An 18,864-nucleotide genomic window follows, 5' to 3' on the forward strand; every position below is an offset into this window, starting at 1 on the left:
AAAAAGGAAAAGAAAACGGGCAAAAGAGAAAAGACCTGAACACTGCGCTGCTATGCTGCTGTCATCGCGAACATCTCACAGCCTTGAGGCAGTGAATGAGGCCAGGATACAACAAAGTGACAGTGAGCAGGGGCCATAGGATGTGGCAGGATGGGCAGAGTGGCCATGGAACGCAGGATACAGTGAGATGGGGGCAGGGAAACCAATTCAGTAAGGAGTGTGTTGAGTATGAGGGAGACTGACTGAGTATATCTGGGAATTTGATTCAGATTGGGAATTCAGTGCAGAAGGGAGAGAGATGTTTTAAGTATGGCTTACTGCGAGCAGTAAAGTCTCCACAGTTTGAGATGAGTGGGGGGTGTGGGGGTGGGGGGGTATGTGAGGATAGAAGCACAGATTGAGACAGCAACCCACAGTGAGACCAGCAGCAGAGTGATATCATGAACCACACAATGATGTCAGAAATCAGCTGGTTCGGGGCAGTAAGATTAGTGAGAATTCCTAGTGTTTAGAGTAAAGGTAGGTTGTTCAGTAATGATCTTTTTTCTCTCTCTTCTTAAAAATATCGTCTGCGAAAGATTCTTACTGGTATAAGAAATGAATTACAATAAAGTGTGAACAAACACAGGATACCTCAGCGTAAAAAGTTTGGATACCAGAGTGATTAATTAATTTAATTAAAGTGTAATTAAATACAGTAGCGATGGCAGGGTCGATAATGTGTTGCAGCTGCAGCATTTGGAAGCTGTTGGATACCAGGCAAGCACACTTATAGTAAGATTGTAGATTCAGGTACTTTGGATCTAAGATGAAGAGGTGCAGCCCAAGCTGCAAACATTGCGCTGTGTCAGGGAGAGGGACAGTTATATGGACACTTGCACATTTTCCTACATTATGCTCCATCTCCAAACTGATGCCCTCTCATTTAACCTAAACATGGCCCTTCTGAGCATTTCACAACTTACCTTCCACACTAGCTTTGTCATCATCAAATTTAGCAAACCTTTACATTCAGACTCTTCATGTTTACATTTTGTATAAATTGTAAACAAGGAGGTCCCTAATGATCTTTGTGTGGTACACACCACTTGTCACGTCCTGTCAAGCCGAAAATGACCCATTTATGCTCACCCTCTGCTTCTTGTTAGCTAACCAATCCCCTACCCATACTAATATGACAAGCCCCGACAGGGAGATCAAAGTTGGGAACATAATGTTCAGGGATATTTGACTGTGGGGCTGAAAAAGGTGGTGGGGTAGCACTGTTAATAAGAGATGAAATGAGGACAGTTGTGAGAGATGATCTAGGCTCAGATGATGTCAAATCCATTTGGGTGGAGGTAAGCAACAGCAAAGGAAAGAAGACACTGGTAAGATAGTGTACAGATCCCCAAACAGTACCCACTCTGTGCAAAAGGTTATAAATTATCAAACAATAGGAGCATGTGAAAAGAGTAAAGCAATAATTATAAGTGACTTTATCTTCATGTTGATTAGTAAATCAAAGTGAAAAGAGTACCAGTGTCAACAAATTAATAGAGAGTACTAAGGATAGTTTCCGAGAGCAATATGTCATGGAGCCACCCAGGGATCAGATTATCTTAGATCTAGTAGTGGGTAAACAGGCAGATTTAATAAATGATCTCCTAAATAAAAGATCCCCTAAGAAGCAGTGACCATAATGTGATAGAATTTAATGTAGAGTTCAAGAATGAGAAACTTGAGTTGAAAACAATTGTGTTTAATTTAAGTAAAGGAGGGTTACAGTGAAATGAGGCCAGAGTTAGCTGAAGTGAACTGAACAGATAGATTAGCGGGAAACGCAGTAAGCAAGCAGCGGCAGACATTTAAGGGGGCAATTCATGACTCTCAGCAAAGTTACATCCCAATACGGTGGGAAAGATTCAAAGAGAGGGGGTAAACCAACCACAGCTAACCAAGGAAGTTAACAGGAATATAAAATTAAAAGAGAAACCTTATAATGAGGCTAAAGTTAGTGACAGCCCAAAAAGTACGGGATAAGTTCACAAACCTGCAAAAGAAGACTAAAACGATAATGAACAGATAGAAAATAAACCATGAGGGTAACGAGATATTATGTTGGCTTGTATAGACTATTGGCTCATGGGCAGGAAACAGTAAGTACGGATAAAGGGATCAGTGCTGGGTCAACAACTGTTTACAATAAAACGAATGACTTGGAGGAAGGAGCTGAATGCAATGCAACCAAATTTGATGCCAACATTATTTTTTTAAAAAATCATTTATGGAATGAGGGCATTGCTGTCTAGACAGCATTTATTGCACATCCCTAATTGCCCAGAGGGCAGTTATAAGTCAACCACATTGCTGTGGGTCTAGTGTCACATATAGGCCAGACCAGGTAAGGAAGGCAGTTTCCTTCCCTAAAGGGCATTAACACACCAGATAGGATTTTCTGGCAATCAACAATGGATTCATGGTCATCATTGGATTCTTAATTCCAGATAGTTTTATTGAATTCAATTTCCATCATCTGCCGTGGCAGGATTCAAACCTACGTCCTCAGAACTTTATCTAGGTCTCTGGATTAACAGTCTAGCGTTAATTCCACTAAGCCATTGCTTCCCCTTAAAATAGGTGGAAAGGCAGGTTGAGAGGTGCACAAGAAGTTTACAGAGAAATAGTGATAGTTTAAATAAGTGAGCAATAAGTTGTCAAATGAGGTGTAACGTGGGAAAATGTAAAGTTGTTCATTTTGGAAGGGACAACAAAAGAACACAGTATTATTTAAATGGAGAAAATATGCAGAAAACTGCAACTCGAAGGGACTTGGGTGGATCTTGTGCACAAAGCCCAGAAAGCTAACACAGGGGCAGCAGGTAATCAGGAAGGCTCAAGGAAGGCTGGCCCTTATTTTCACGGGGTTGGAGTTTAAGTGTCAGGAAGTCTGACTACAAATGTACAATATGTTGGTGAGGTTACATCTGGGGTATTGTGAGAAATTTTGGTCCACTTATTTAAGGAAAGATATCAGATATCTGATAGAAGTACAGAAAATTATGAGGCACATGGATAGGGTGGCTAGTCACAGTCTCTTTCCCAAGGGGTGGAAATGTCAAATACTAGGGGACATTGGTTTAAGCTGATAGGGGGAATATTTAAAGAAGATGTGCGAGGAAAGATTTTTACACAGAGGGTGATAAGTGCCTCAAATGTGCTCCTAGGGGAGATGGGAGATGCAATAGTGAAGTGAGAGTGTCGCCTCTCTTTTGGGGATTAGTCACTTAAGTTTTGGGGAAGAGTTGTTCACAGACTCAATAATTGGGAAACATGCACTTGCTGTCACTGGGACATGGAACAATTCAGGAAAATCCTGTGGGATTAATCAAGGCTTCTCATTCTATAATGGTCATTATCTGTAGAAGCATTTCGGTTCATTTATTGTTCAATGCAACAAACTCCCAGTAAGGTCTATTGGAAAAGGCAGAGTGACAGAACAGTATGATAGTGTGAGGGTGTGAATGGAACTTTAGGAATGTCCAAATGTGTGACACTGTTAACAATTGTGTTTCTTGCATAGAAGGTAGTTGAAGGTAGTGTTAGGGTAAACTTGTTGCAATCATCCACGTCAATATCTTTGTTTCAGGCTGAGAAAAGTCAATACTCCAGCTCTAAAGACGATCCTGATCTGTGAGGCTCAGTATCTCTGCGGTGGCACTTTTACTCACAAAGTTTCAAGAATGTTTTCCAATGTTGCCAATTCTGTCTGATGACTACATAACTTCAGACAACACATGAATTTATATTCTCTGTCTTTACGGACTCTATGCTGAAGTAGTCCATCAAGGACCAACTGGTGAGAAGGTTACCTCTGCACCCTCTGTGAGATAAATCCTAGCTGTCTGTTCACAGTGACATCTGTTCACAATATCTGAGTCTAATCTTTCTGTAGAATTGTCAGTCCTTGCAGGGTCAGGTTCAGAATTTTACGACAGCAACTAAATAAATGTTTGCAAAGATAAATTAATTTACAACGCTCTTAACTCTTTGTAGCAGACCAGCTTTCATTTAATTTCTGATTGTTGTCCCAGACGTCATTCCTGGAGATGACTTTGAATCTGGTCGAGTGTTTTGCTGAGTGAGTTGGTGAGTACTGTGGGAGGAGATGCACTTGCTGCCACAGAGGAAATGGCAGAATGGCTGTATTGTGCGATAAAGCTCTGAAACACAGCAGCAGTTTCCCAGCCAGGAACCAGCTGTGACCAAACCCATCATCTCTTCCCCTCCTGTAATTCCGGCACCAGTTTCCCATAACTTCCCCTTTGACAGAAATTAGTGTCAGTTTGGGGGTACTTGCCCCGTATCCCAGGCTGAGGTCCAGTGCAAACAGACAGAAATCGAAGCACAGTATTGACTTTATTATTGTATTGGGTTGGAACCTGATGAAGTAATGTTCTCTCAAATTACTGGTGAGAAAACAGCAAGACAAAAGCAGATGTCAATAATGAAATGGAAGACTTCCCTCTGGAATGAATATAAATGTACAAGTTCTTGCATGGTCAGGTCTCTGTTGGACAAAGTTAGTTCCATGGCTATCCTTTTACTTGTGACATTATTAGAATCTGCACTGACCCAAGCAGAAATTTTATTCCTCATAACTTAACACTGACCTACATTGGCCAGTTATGTTTTGGATTTAAAATTCCCCATCCTTGTCTTCAAATCCCTCCACGTCCTCAACCCTAACTATCCTTATGTAGTCCTCCTGATCAAGAATGCCTCACAATCTCTGCACATCTGTTCTGGTCTCCCTGGATGTTCTGTTCCTGTCCTCAGTGACCTTGAAGCCATGTCTCTGTGATTGCAACTCCTGTATACTATAAGGAATTTACCAGCTAAGATCTAATAATTTCTGAAGAAATCATATTGGATTCAAAATTTTAATATCTATCTCTCCATAGATTCTGCCAGACTTGCTGAGTTTCTCTGGTATTTTTTCCTTTTGTTTCAGATTTCCAGCATCTGCAGTACTTTTCTTTTATTAGAGTCGACTTGCGTACCAGCTTTCTCACTAAGTTTCTTACGAAGGTATAAACAGACAGAATGGCATTACATTATGGATAGAAAGCAAGATTTGGCTGGTAACAGGTAACTGATGGGTTTATAAAATAGTTAAGAGCACAGAAGTGGCCCTTTGGTCTATCAAGGCTACACAAACAAAAACTACTCTACATGTGAATCAGGATAACAAAGTGTGGAGCTTGATGAACACAGCAGGCCAAGCAGCATCTCAGGAGCACAAAAGCTGACATTTCGGGCCTAGAGTCGGGGATGGGGAGAGGGAACTGGAATAAACAGGGAGAGAGGGGGAGGCGGACCAAAGTTGGAGAGAAAAGAAGATTGGTAGAGAGGAAAGTACCCTCTCTGATGAAGGGTCTAGGCCCGAAACATCAGCTTTTGTGCTCCTGAGATGCTGCTTGGCCTGCTGTGTTCATCCAGCCTCACACTTTGTTATCTTAGAGTCTCCAGCATCTGCAGTTCCCATTATCTCTGATACATCTGAATTAGCCCCACTTTCCAGCACTTGGCCCACAGCTTTGAATATTATGACACTTCAAGTGCTCATCCAAGTACTTTTTAAAGGTTATGGGTTCTTCTGTCTTAACTACCCTCTCAAGCAATGCATTCCAGACTCTTCCACTTTTGGGCAAAAAATCTTTTCATCAAATCTCATCTAAACCTCTAGCCTAGATATCAAAGTGTGGAGCTGGATGAACACAGCAGGCCAAGCAGCATCTTAGGAGCACAAAAGCTGACGTTTCAGGCCTAGAAATAACCCATTTTCTGATGAAGGGTCTAGGCCCGAAACGTCAGCTTTTGTGCTCCTAAGATGCTGCTTGGCCTGCTGTGTTCATCCAGCTCCACACTTTTTTATCTCGGATTCTCCAGCATCTGTAGTTCCCATTATCTCTAAACCTCCAGCCTATTGCTTAAAATTATGCCTCCTTGTTCTTAACCCTTCAACTATGGCTGCTTTTTATTCATGCTGTCCATACCCATCAGAACATAATACACCTCTATCAGGTCCCCTTCAACCTTCTCTGCTGCAAACAAAATAACTTCAGCTTATCCAGCCTCTGTTCATAACTAAACTGCTCTATCGCAGGCAACATCCTGGTAAATCTCCTGTGCACCCCCTTCAGAGAAATTGCATCCTTCCGATAGTGAAGAGACCAGAACTGCACACAGTACTCCAATGATACTCCATTGATTTGGCCTACTTAAAGTTTTGTACTGTTCCAACATAACCTGGGCAGCACGGTGGCTCAGTGATCAGCACTGCTGCCAGACCTGCTGAGCTTTTCCAGCAACTTTGCTTCTGTTCCTGATTTACAGCATCTGCAGTTCTTTTGGTTTCAACACATGGTAGCTTGTTTGCTTTGCTGACTTTTGGTTTTATTCTCTCAACAAGTAACTGAGACCTCAAGTTTCACCTGCTTTAAGCAGATTTTTTGATCTCCAACAGGATCATAAGCAACTTTGAGAGTCTGGCTTATTCCTATACTATGTCCCATGTTCCTGGCACCTGTACATAATCTCTCCGCTCTGCTCTTTCCCCTTATGAAGGCAAATACTCTTTGCTCGTGGCATGTGGGCATTGCTGGCAGGCCAGTATTCATTGCCTGTCCTGAGTTTCCCTTCAGAAGGTTGTGATGAGTTAGAACAAATGAATGAAAGAGAAATAGAGCAGGAACAGGCCCTTTGGCTGTCCAAGCCTGTGCCAATCATCATGCCCTAACTTAACTAAGAACCTTCTGTCTCCCTCTATTCCTTCCCTAGTCATGTAACCATTGAGACACCTTTTAAATGTTGCCAACATGCTTGCTTCCACCACTTTCCCTCGAAGTGGTGGAGCCTCCTCAGAATCCTACCACTTATTATGTGAAAAACCTCCCTCGCATATCTCCATAAACCTTCCCCCACTCAACTTGAACCTGTGTCTCCTTGTAATTGAAACTTCAACCCTGGGAAAAAAGCCTCTGACTATCCACCCTACCTATTCCTCTGATAATTTTGTAAACCTCTATCAAGTCCGCTCTCAGCTGCCATCATTCCAGTGAAAACAATCCTAGTCTTTTTAACCTTTCCTCATGGTCAATGTACTAGAGGCCAGCCAACATCCTGGTGAACCTTCTCTGTACTCTCTTCAAAGCTTCCACATCCTTCTGGTAGTGTGGTCACCAGAAATGCAAACAATACTCCAAATGCGGCCTAACAGTTTTATATCGCTGCACGATAGTTTGCCAACTCTTGTGCTCCACGCCCCGGCCAATGAAGGGAAACATACCATATGCCTTCTTAATCACTTTGGTCACCTGTGTTGCCACTTCTAGGGAACTGTGGACCTGTACACCCAGGTCCGTCCTTATGTTAGTGTTCCTAAGGGTTCTGCCATTAACAGTATAATTCACACCTAAATTTGATCCTCCAAAATGCATCGCCTCACATTTGCCAGGATTAAACTCCATTTGACACTTATGTGCCCAAATCACCAATCTGTCTGTATCCTGTTGTATCCTTTCACAATCATTGGCACCAATAGAAATTCCACAAATCTTGGTGTCATCTGCAAACTAACTAATCAGACAACCCACATTTTCCTCCAGACCATTTATATATTCTACAAACAACAGAGGACCTAAGACTGATCCCTGTGGAACACCACTAGTTACTAGTCTCCATTCTGAAAAACACCCTTCCACCGTTACCCTCAGTCTTCTATGACGAAGCCTGTTTTATATCCATTTGGCCAGGCCACCCTGAAACTCTTGTGATTTTAGTTTTTGTACCATTCTGCCGTGTGGTACTTTATCAATGCCTTATTAAAGGCCATGTAAAACACACCCACAGCCCTTCCCTCATCAATTATCTTTGTCACTGCTTCAAAAAATTTCATCAGGTTGGTGAGACATGACCTTTCCTATATGAAACAATGCTGCCTGTCATTGATTAGTTCATTTTCTTCCAAATATGCATATATCTTGTCCCTCAGTATCTTCTTCAAAAGCTTCCTCACCACAGACATCAGGCTCACAGTCTATAATTTCCTGGATTACCCCGGCTTCCTTTCTTAAACAAGGAACAACATTGGCTAATCTCCAGTCCTCTGGAACCTCTCCTCTGGTCAGGGAGGATGTGTGTAGATCTGCAAACGTCCCAGCTACTTCTACCCTAACCTCTTGCAGAATCTTGGGATAGATCCCATCTGGCCCTGGGGACTTATCTACCTTAATGCCATTTAGAATACCCTAAACTTCCTTCTTTAACAATATTGACATTCTAGAGTATTCACACTCTCATCCCTGACCTCAACATTAGTCAAGTCCTTCTCCTTGGTGAATACTAATACAAAGTAACTCATTAAGGATCTGCCCCACTTCCTGACGCTCCATGCATAACTTCTGCCCTTTGTCCTTGAGGGGGCCTAGTCTTTCCCTCGCTACCCTCTTTCTTCTAATATATGCATAAAAAGTCTTGGGATTCTCCTTGACCCTGTTTGCTAATGACGTGTCATGGACCCTTTTCACCTTCCTAATTCCACGTTTAAGTTCCTTCCTAATTTCTCTACACTCCTCAAGGGCTTTGTCAGTTTGTAGCTGCCTCGACCTATCGTATACTTCCCTTTCCCTTTTGTCTAAGTTTACAATTTCCCTGTCATCCATGGCTCCTAAGTCTTGCCATTTCTATCCTTCAGATTTGCAGGGACATATGTGTCCTGCACTTTAATCAACTAGTTTTTAAAAGCCCTCTGCATGGCAGATATAGATTATCCCTTAAATAACTGTTCCCAATCCACATTCCCCAGTTCCTGTCTAATGTGGGTGTAATTGGCCCATTGCCCAATTAAGCACCCTCTCTCAAGGGCCACTCTTGTCCTTGTCCGTGACCACTTAAAATCTTATAGAGTTATGGTCACTAAGCCCAAAATGCTCTCCTACTGAAACATTGATCACCCGTCCTGGCTCATTCCCTATGGCCCTCTCTAGTATGGCCCTCTCTCTGGTTGGATTGTCAGCATACTGCCTCAAAAAGCCCTCCTGGACACATCTAACAATTGCTCTCCATCTGACCCCCGGCTCTGAGGGAGTCCCATCAGTAAGAGGAAAGTTGAGGTCACCCACCAACACTACCCAGCTTTTCTCACAGCTTTCCAGCTGCCTTCTTGTACCACAGCAGTCCTTCTGCTTGTGGCCTTTGGCACTGTGTTACAGTAAGGAAGTGCTACAATAAGGGGCAGCAGAATGAAGATGGAGTACTATTGCCCTCTGCTGATGGCAATAGGCTGTCACAGTGCTCAGACTGACCTTAGTTCAATTGATCTCACCAAAAATCATTAGAACTTGCAGCCCAAAATCCCTCTGCATATCAACTTTCCTACAAGTCGTGCTTTTTACAGAGTCCTTTAGTCTAGCATTTGACCTCACAAAGTGAATCACCTCACACTTGTCTGGATTAATCTCCATCTGCCATTTCTCTGCTCAACTTTCTGACTGATCTATTATCCTGCTGGATCATTTGACACCCTCCCCCACTACTTTGGATATAAAACTGGCAGTCCAATGGAAGACAGAGGGTGGTAGTAGATGGAAAGTATTCAGTTTGGAGCTCAGTGACCAATGGTGTTCTGCAGGGATCTGTTCTGGGACCTCTGCTCTTTGTGATTTTTATAAATGACTTGGATGAGGAAGTGGAAGGGTGGGGTAGTACGTTTGCTGATAACACGAAGGTTGGTGGAGTTTTGGATAGTGTGGAGGGCTGTTGTGCATTGTAACGGGACATTGACAGGATGCAGAGCTGGGCAAAGAAGTGGGAGATGGAATTCAACCCAGAAAAGTGTGAAGTGATTCATTTTGGAAGGTCGAATTTGAATGCAGAATACAGGGTTAATGGCAGGATTCTCAGCAGTGTGGAGGAACAGAGGGGTTTTGGGGTCCACATCCATGGATCCCTCAAAGTTGCTACCCAAGTTACAGAACATAGAACATAGAACAGTACAGCACAGAACGGGCCCTTCAGCCCACAATGTTGTGCCGACCATTGATCCTCATGTATGCACCCTCCAATTTCTGTGACCATATGCATGTCCAGCAGTCTCTTAAATGTCCCCAATGACCTTGCTTCCACAACTGCTGCTGGCAACGCATTCCATGCTCTCACAACTCTCTGTGTAAAGAACCTGCCTCTGACATCCCTTCTATTCTTTCCTCCAACCAGCTTAAAACTATGACCCCTCGTGTTAGCCATTTCTGCCCTGGGAAATAGTCTCTGGCTATCAACTCTACCTATGTCTCTCATTATCTTGTATATCTCAGTTAGGTCCCCTCTCCTCCTCCTTTTCTCCAATGAAAAAAGTCCGAGCTCAGTCAACCTCTCTTCATAAGATAAGCCCTCCAGTCCAGGCAGCATCCTGGTAAATCTCCTCTGAACCCTCTCCAAAGCATCCACATCTTTCCTATAATAGGGCGACCAGAACTGGACGCAGTATTCCAAGTGCGGTCTAACCAAAGTTTTATAGAGCTGCAACAAGATCTCACGACTCTTAAACTCAATCCCCCTGCTAATGAAAGCCAAAACACCATATGCTTTCTTAACAACCCTGTCCACTTGGGTGGCCATTTTAAGGGATCTATGTATCTGCACACTAAGATCCCTCTGTTCCTCCACACTGCCAAGAATCCTATCCTTAATCCTGTACTCAGCTTTCAAATTCGACCTTCCAAAATGCATCACCTTGCATTTATCCAGGTTGAACTCCATCTGCCACCTCTCAGCCCATCTCTGCATCCTGTCAATGTCCCGCTGCAGCCTACAACAGCCCTCTACACTGTCAACGACACCTCCAACCTTCGTGTCATCTGCAAACTTGCTGACTCATCCTTCAATCCCCTCATCCAAGTCATTAATAAAAATTACAAACAGTAGATGCCCAAGGACAGAGCCCTGTGGAACACCACTCACCACTGACTTCCAGGCAGAATATTTTCCTTCTACTACCACTCGCTGTCTTCTGTTGGCCAGCCAATTCCGTATCCAGACAGCTAAGTTCCCCTGTATCCCATTCCTCCTGACCTTCTGAATGAGCTTACCATGGGGAACCTTATCAAATGCCTTACTGAAGTCCATATACATCACATCCACAGCTCGACCCTCATCAACCTTTCTAGTCACACCCTCAAAGAACTCGATAAGGTTTGTGAGGCGTGACCTGCCCCTCACAAAGCCGTGTTGACTGCATTTAATCAAGCCATGGTCTTCCAGATGGTCGTAAATCCTATCCCTTAGAATCCTTTCCAACACATTGCAGATGACAGACGTGAGACTTTCTGGTCTGTAAATGCCGGGGATTTCCCTATTTCCTTTCTTGAAGAGAGGAATTACATTTGCCTCTCTACAGTCCTCAGGTACGACTCCAGTGGAGAGTGAGGATGCAAAGATCTTCGCAAGTGGCGAAGCAATTGCATTTCTCGCTTCCCAAAGCAGCCGAGGACAAATCTGGTCCGGGCCTGGCGACTTGTCAATCTTAATGTTTGACAAAATTTTCAGCACATCAGCTTCCTCTATCTCTATCCATTCCAGCATGCACACCTGCTCTTCAAAGGTTTCATTCACTACAAAGTTCGTTTCTTTCGTAAAGACAGAGGCAAAAAACTCATTTAGGGCTTCCCCTACCTCCTCAGACTCCGCACACAAGTTCCCTATGCTATCCTTGATCAGCCCTACTCTTTCTTTGACCATTTTCTTATTCCTCACATAAGTGTAAAATGCCTTTGTGTTCTCCCTAATTCGTTCTGCCAAGCCTTTCTCGTGCCCCCTCTTGGCTCTCCTCAGACCATTTTTGAGCTCCTTCCTTGCCTGCCTGTAATCCTCTAGAGCTGAGCTTGACCCTAGCTTCCTCCACCTTATGTAAGCTACCTTCTTCCCTTTGACGAGAAGCTCCACCACTCTCGTCATCCAAGGTTTCTTTATCTTACCCCTTCTTGCCTGTCTCAGAGGGACATATTTATTCATCACTCGCAACAACAGTTCCTTAAACAGTCTCCACATGTCTATAGTGCCTTTACCATGGAACAATTGCTCCCAGTCCATGCTTCCTAACTCATGTCTAATCGCATCATAGTTTCCTCTTCCCCAATTAAATATTCTCCCATTTTGCCTAATCCGCTCCTTCTCCATAGCTATGTAGAATGTGAGGCAGTTATGGTCACTATCACCAAAATGCTCTCCCACCACAAGTTGATAGGATTGTAAAGAAGACATACGGTGTGTTGGCTTTCATCGGCAGGGGAATTGAGTTTAAGAGCCGTGAGGTTATGCTGCAGCTTTATAAAACTCTGGAATATTGTGTTCATTTCTGGTCACCTCATTATAGGAAAGATGTGGAAGCTTTAGAGAGGGTGCAGAGAGTTTTACCAGGATGCTGTCAGGACCGGAGGGCAGGTCTTATGAGGAAAGGTGAGGGAGCTTGGGCTTTTTTCATTGGAGTGAAGAAGGATGAGAGGTGACTTGATAGAGGCATACAAGATGATGAGGGGCATAGATAGAATGGATAGTCAGAGACTTTTTCCCAGGGCGAAACTGAGTATTACAGGGAGCATAATTTTAAGGTGTTTGGAGGAAGGCTTTGGGGAGATTCAGAGGTAGGTTCTTTACACAGAGAATGGTGGGTGCGTGGAATGCACTGCTGGCAGTGGCTGTAGCATCAGATATTTTAGAGATTTTTAAGCGACTCTTGGATAGGCACATGGAGGATAGTAAAATGTAGGGAAGGCAGGGTAGATTGATCTTAGTAGGATGATAGATTGGCACAATATTGTGGGCCAAAGGGCCTGGACTGTGCTGTGCTGTTCTGTGTTCTATCCACAATTGCGTCAATTTTCGCATTATCTGTGAATTTACTAATCAGATCACTGACAATTTCATTAATATAAATTACAATTCATATAAATTATGGAGAGGCAACATCCTAGTGGTATTATCACTGAGCTGATAGTTCAGAGACCTGGGTAATGTTCTGGGAACCTGAGTTCAAATCCCGCCATGACAGATAATGGAATTTGAATTCAATAACTATCTGGTATTAAGAGTCTAATGATGACCATGAACCCATTGTTGATTGTCAGGAAAAACCCACCTGGTCCACTAATGCCCTTTAGGGAAGGAAACTGCCATCCTTACCTGGTCTGACCTCCATGTGACTCCAGACACACAGCAATGTGGTTGACCCTTCAACTGCCCTCTGGGCAATTAGGAATGGGCAATATATGTTGGCCAGTGATACCCTCATCCTGTGAATGAATTTTAAAACAGCAACAACAGAGATCCCAGCACTGATCCTTCTGGAGCACCAGAAGTTGCAGAACTAGTCAGAAAAACATTCTTCACGACTACATTCTGTCTTCGATGAGCAAGCCAATTTTGTATCCAAAGTATCAATGCACCACAGATTCCATGTGAGTTAATCTTCTGGACCAGCCTACCAAGAGGGACGTTATCAAATGGTTCAGTAAAGTCTGTGCCGACAGCATCCACTGTCCTACCCTCACCAATCATCCTCATCACTTTCTCAAAAACTCAACCAAATCTGAGACAAGACCACCCCACAAAGCCACACTGACTATCCTTAATAAGCCCACTCTTTTCTAAATGCAGGTAAGTCCTGTCCCTAAAAATCTTCTCCAATAATTTCCCCACCACTGCCATACAGTTCACTGGAGTGTAACTTCCTGGATTATCCCTCTTGCCCTTCTTAAACAAAGGAACACCATTGGTTATTCTCCAATGTTAAACAACCTCACCTGTGGCTACAGAGGATAAAAAAATCTTTGTCAAGGGCCAGCAATCTGCTCCCTTCCCTCTTTCAGTATTCTGGGGTAGATCCTCTCAGACCCTGGGCACTTGTCTACTTTAATGTTTATAAGATGCTAAAGGGGATTGACAAAGTAAACTGAGAGCAGATGCTTCCTCTTTAAGTGAAATTCAGAAAAAGCGATCAAAGTTTTGGATAAGGTGTAGCAGATTTAAAACAAAACATGACACCAAATCATGTGAGGAGTTATTAACTTATGGACCCAAAAGCCTGATCAAGAACTAATAAAAAAGGAAAATGCTACAGATGCTGGAACTCTGAAATAAAAGTCGAAAATACTGGAAATACGCAGCATGTCAGGCATCATTGGGAGAGAGAGAGAGAGAGAGAGAGAGAGAGTAAACGTCAACATTCCAGGTTGATGACCTTTTATCAGACAGCTTCATCAAGGAGGCAGGTTTTAGGGAATCTTTTAAAAGCAAAACGTGAGGCCAGAAGCAGAGAGATACAGGGAAGGTACTGTAGAACATATCACCTTGGTCATGAAGGTGTGGCTGTGAATTGATTTTTTTTATTTGTTTGTGGGATATGGGGATGTCACTGGTTGGGTCCAGCATTTATTACATGCCCCTGGTTGCCCCTTGAGAATGTGGGGGTGAGCTGCCTTCTTGAGCCACTGCAGTCCCTGTGCTTTGGGTCGTCTCACAATGCTGTGAGGGAGGGAATTCCAGAATTTTGACCCAGCGATGGTGAATGGTACAGCAAATAAATTTAGGATGCTCAAAAGATCAGAATTAGAGGAAGACACAAGGGTTGGGGTTGGAGAGAATTACAGAAATGGAGATGGGCAACGCCATAGAGAAAGTTGAAAGCATGATGAGAATTTTTAAAACCAAGATGTTGCTTAACTGGGATATATTAACTCAGTGAGCATGGAGGAATTGAGAGAGAGAAGTGATGGGAAGGAGGGCGGCTTGTCATAGGAGTAGGAATAGCTCATTCAGCCCCAAGAGTCTGCTCTACCATTCTAGATCATGAGGGACCAGCTACCTCAATGCCATATTCCTGCTCTATCTCCATACTCCCTGATGTCAACAATAACAATTTATTAATTTCACGCTTTAATTTTATTTAATGATGAAGCTTCCACAGCCCATTGGGATTGAGAATTCCAAAGATTCACCACTCTCCACTTGAAGAAATTCCTTCCCATCTCAGTCCTAAAAGACTGGTGTGATGAAAGCTCTGTCAATTTTATATATATAATTTTGTTTAGAGTTGTTATTTTAAACTAATGGCATGTTGGTTTGATCTATTTGTGTGAAGAGGTTTAGTAATTAACTGGTTCAGTCTTTGCTGAACCATGACTTTGAACCATCGCAATCCAGATGACAAGGTATCTTAGACAGGTAGCATAATTGTTTATACTGTGGAATTTACAGCCTGAAAGAGAACAAAAAAGTTGTTATTAATTTAGCAGAAACTAGGATGTCAAATTATTTTTAATATAGTTAAGTGTTTTGAATTCAGTTTGAAAGAGATCGATTTAAATTCAATACAAGACTGATTTCTCCCAAAAGACATAGGGGCTTGTGTACAGTGGTGAAGTAATTTACTCCAATGTAAGGGTTAAGAGATAACAAAATGTGGGGCTGGATGAACACAGCAGGCCCAGCAGCATCTTAGGAGCACTTAGGCTGATGTTTCGGGCCTAGACCCTTCATCAGAGAGGGGGATGGGGAGAGGATTCTGAAATGAATAGGGAGAGAGGGGGAGGCAGACCCAAGATGGATAAGAGGAGAAGATAGGTGGAGAGGAGAGTATAGGTGGGGAGAAGGATAGGTCAGTCCGGGGAAGACAGACAGGTCAAGGAGGCCGGATGAGGTTAGTAGGTAGGAAATGGAGATGCAGCTTGAGGTGGGAGGAGGGGATGGGTGAGAGGAAGAACAGGTTAGGGAGGCGGGGACGAGCTGGACTGGTTTTGTGATGCAGTGGGGGGAGGGGAGATTTTGAAGCTTGTGAAGTCCATATTGATACCATTGGGCTGCAGGATTCCCAAGCGGAATATGAGTTGCTGTTCCTGCAACCTTCGGGTGCATCATTATGGTACTGCAGGAGGCCCAGGATGGACATGTCATCTAAGGAATGGGAGGGGGAGTTAAAATGGTTCGCGACGGGGAGGTACAGTTGTTTATTGCGAACCAAGTGGAGGTGTTCTGCAAAGCGGTCCCCAAGCCTCCGCTTGGTTTCCCCAATGTAGAGGCCACAAGGGGTACAGTGGATACGGTATACCACATTGGCAGATGTGCAGGTGAACATCTGCTTGATATGGAAAGTCATTATGGGACCTCGGATGGGGGTGAGGGAGGAGGTGTGTGGACCTCCCTTTTCCCACCTACTAACCTCATCCCGCCTCCTTGACCTGTCCATCCTCCCCGGAATGACCTAACCCCTCCCTACCTCCCCACCTATACTCTCCTCTCCACCTATCTTCTCCTCTATCCATCTTCGGTCCACCTCCCCCTCTCTCACTATTTTATTTCAGAAACCTCTCCCCATCCCCCTCTCTGATGAAGGGTCTAGGCCCGAAACGTCAGCTTTTGTGCTCCTGAGATGCTGCTTGGCCTGCTGTGTTCATCCAGCTCCACACTTTGTTATCTTGGATTCTCCAGATCGGCAGTTCCCATTATCTCTAAGCACAAAAACTGGATCTTCTTTGAGAACTCAGCAACTTTTATCCTTTGTTTTTCAGGCCATTGGCTAATTAGGGTGCTTTTCTTTTGCCCCTTGTAAAAGATCATCTCTGCAGTGTTCTGTGTCTGTTTAGGCATTAAAATGAGTTTTAGTTCTACATAAAAGCAAAATACTGTGCATGCTGGAAATTTAAGATAAAACACACAATGCTAGAAAACTCAGCAGGTCTGGCAACATCTGTAAAGGAAAAATGATCATGTCGGGTCTGCTTTATCTACTCTTCAGAACTGATTTTCTCCAGCATTGTCTGTTTTTATACAGCTCTTAACCTGAATATAGCTTAGATCTTAACACAATTTTCCATTTGCTTTAAGAAATAAGTTTTATGATGACAAATGAACTTTTTTCCAGTTCACTAAACAGAACCAGTCAACGTCTATTTTATTCCAGACAGTAGTACAAAGGGAAAATAATTAGTCATTTTGATGATTGAACTGAGACATTTATATTAATGGCATGAATTCTGCAGTAATGGGGCCTGATTACAAACACATTCCACCCATCACAGTCCTAATAGTTTTCCTCACTGCGTCTTCTGGGTGAACATGTTCTATAAATATAAAGCTTTGGACCTTTAGTGATTAAGCTCATTAATTCCTAATGATGCTTAAGAGTCAGCAAGGTGAGAAGGAGACTGAGGAGTAAAGTCTTGTGTTTCTCAGATCTGCTGCAATTAACTCCTTCAACATTTCACCCTGGGGTATTTAGAGATCTGAACAGCTTGGAGTGAGCCAGGGTGTGTTGCAGCAGGGATGTCCTTGCCAAGACATATTCAGCAGCACCTCCCAAGCCTGTGATATCTACCACCCAGAAGAATGAGTTCAGAACAAATATGGGAATGCTATTACCTTCAAATTACACACTACTTCAATTTTGATAGATAACATTTTCTTCACAATTGCTGGGTCACATTCTTGGACCATCTAGTTTATGGTATTGGTGAGATTATCACATAGACTACTGCAATTCAGAGAAGCAGTTGACCACTGCCCTCTCAAAGGTAACACTGAGTTGACAATTAAATTATTTTTGCCAGATAATAAGGTGTAGAGCTGGATGAACACAGCAGGCGAATCAGCATCTTAGGAGCTGGAAAGCTGATGTTTTGGGCCTAGACCCCTCATCTGATTTTGGGGGAGGGGGAAGTGGGTTCTGAAATAAATAGGGAGAGACGGGGAGGCGGATCAAAGATGGATAGAGGAGAGGAGACAGGCAAGTTAGGAAGGCGGGGATGGAACCAGTAAAGGTGAGTGTAGGTCGGGAGGACGGCAGGACGTAGGTAAGTCCAGGAAGGATGGACAGGTCAAGGGGGCAGGATGAGGTTAGTAGGTAGGAGATGGGGGTGTGGCTTGAGGTGGGAGGAGGGAATAGGTGGGAGGAAAAACAGGTTAGGGAGGTGGGGATGAGCTGAGTTGGTTTTGGGATGCGGTAGGGGGAGGGGAGGTTTTGAAGCTTGTGAAATCCACATTGATACCATTGGGCTGCAGGGTTCCCAAGTGGAATATGAGTTGCTGTTCCTGCAACCTTTGGGTGGCATTGTTTTGACACTGCAGGAGGCCCAGGATGGACATGTCATCTGAGGAATGGGATGGGGAGTTGAAATGATTTGCAACTGGGAGGTGCAGTTGTTTATTGTGAACTGAGTGTAGGTGTTCTGCAAAGCAGTCCCCAAGTCTCTGCATGGTTTCCCCAATGTAGAGGAGGCCACAACAGGTACAGCGGATGCAGTATACCAAATTGGCAGGTGAACATCTGCTTGATGTGGCAAGTCTTCTTGGGGCCTGGGATGGGGGTGAGGGAGGAGGTGTGGAGGCAGATGTAGCACTTCCTGCAGTTGCAGGGAAAAGTGGTGGGGCTGGAGGGGAAGTGGAGCGGACAAGGGAGTCACGGAGACAGTGGTCCATCCAGAAAGCAGATAAGGGTGGGGAGGGAAAAATGACTTTGGTGTGGGGTCAGATTGCAGATGAAGTGTTGAATCCAGAGGTTGGTGGGGTGGTACATGAGGATGAGGGGGATTCTGTTTTGGTTGTTATTGCAGGGAGGGGGTGTGAGGGATGAGTTATGGAAAATGCAGGAGACACGGTTGAGGGCGTTCTTGACCACTGCGTGGGGAAGTTGCGGTTCTTGTAAAATGAGGACATCTGAGATGTACGGGAGTGGAATGCCTCATCTTGGGAGCAGATGTGGCGGAGGTGAAGGAATTGGGAATAGGTAAATCATCCTCTGACACTTCCGCCATCTACAATCCGACCCCACCACCC

This window comes from Stegostoma tigrinum, chromosome 16 (genome assembly GCF_030684315.1).
Source record: "Stegostoma tigrinum isolate sSteTig4 chromosome 16, sSteTig4.hap1, whole genome shotgun sequence".
NCBI lineage: Eukaryota > Metazoa > Chordata > Chondrichthyes > Orectolobiformes > Stegostomatidae > Stegostoma > Stegostoma tigrinum.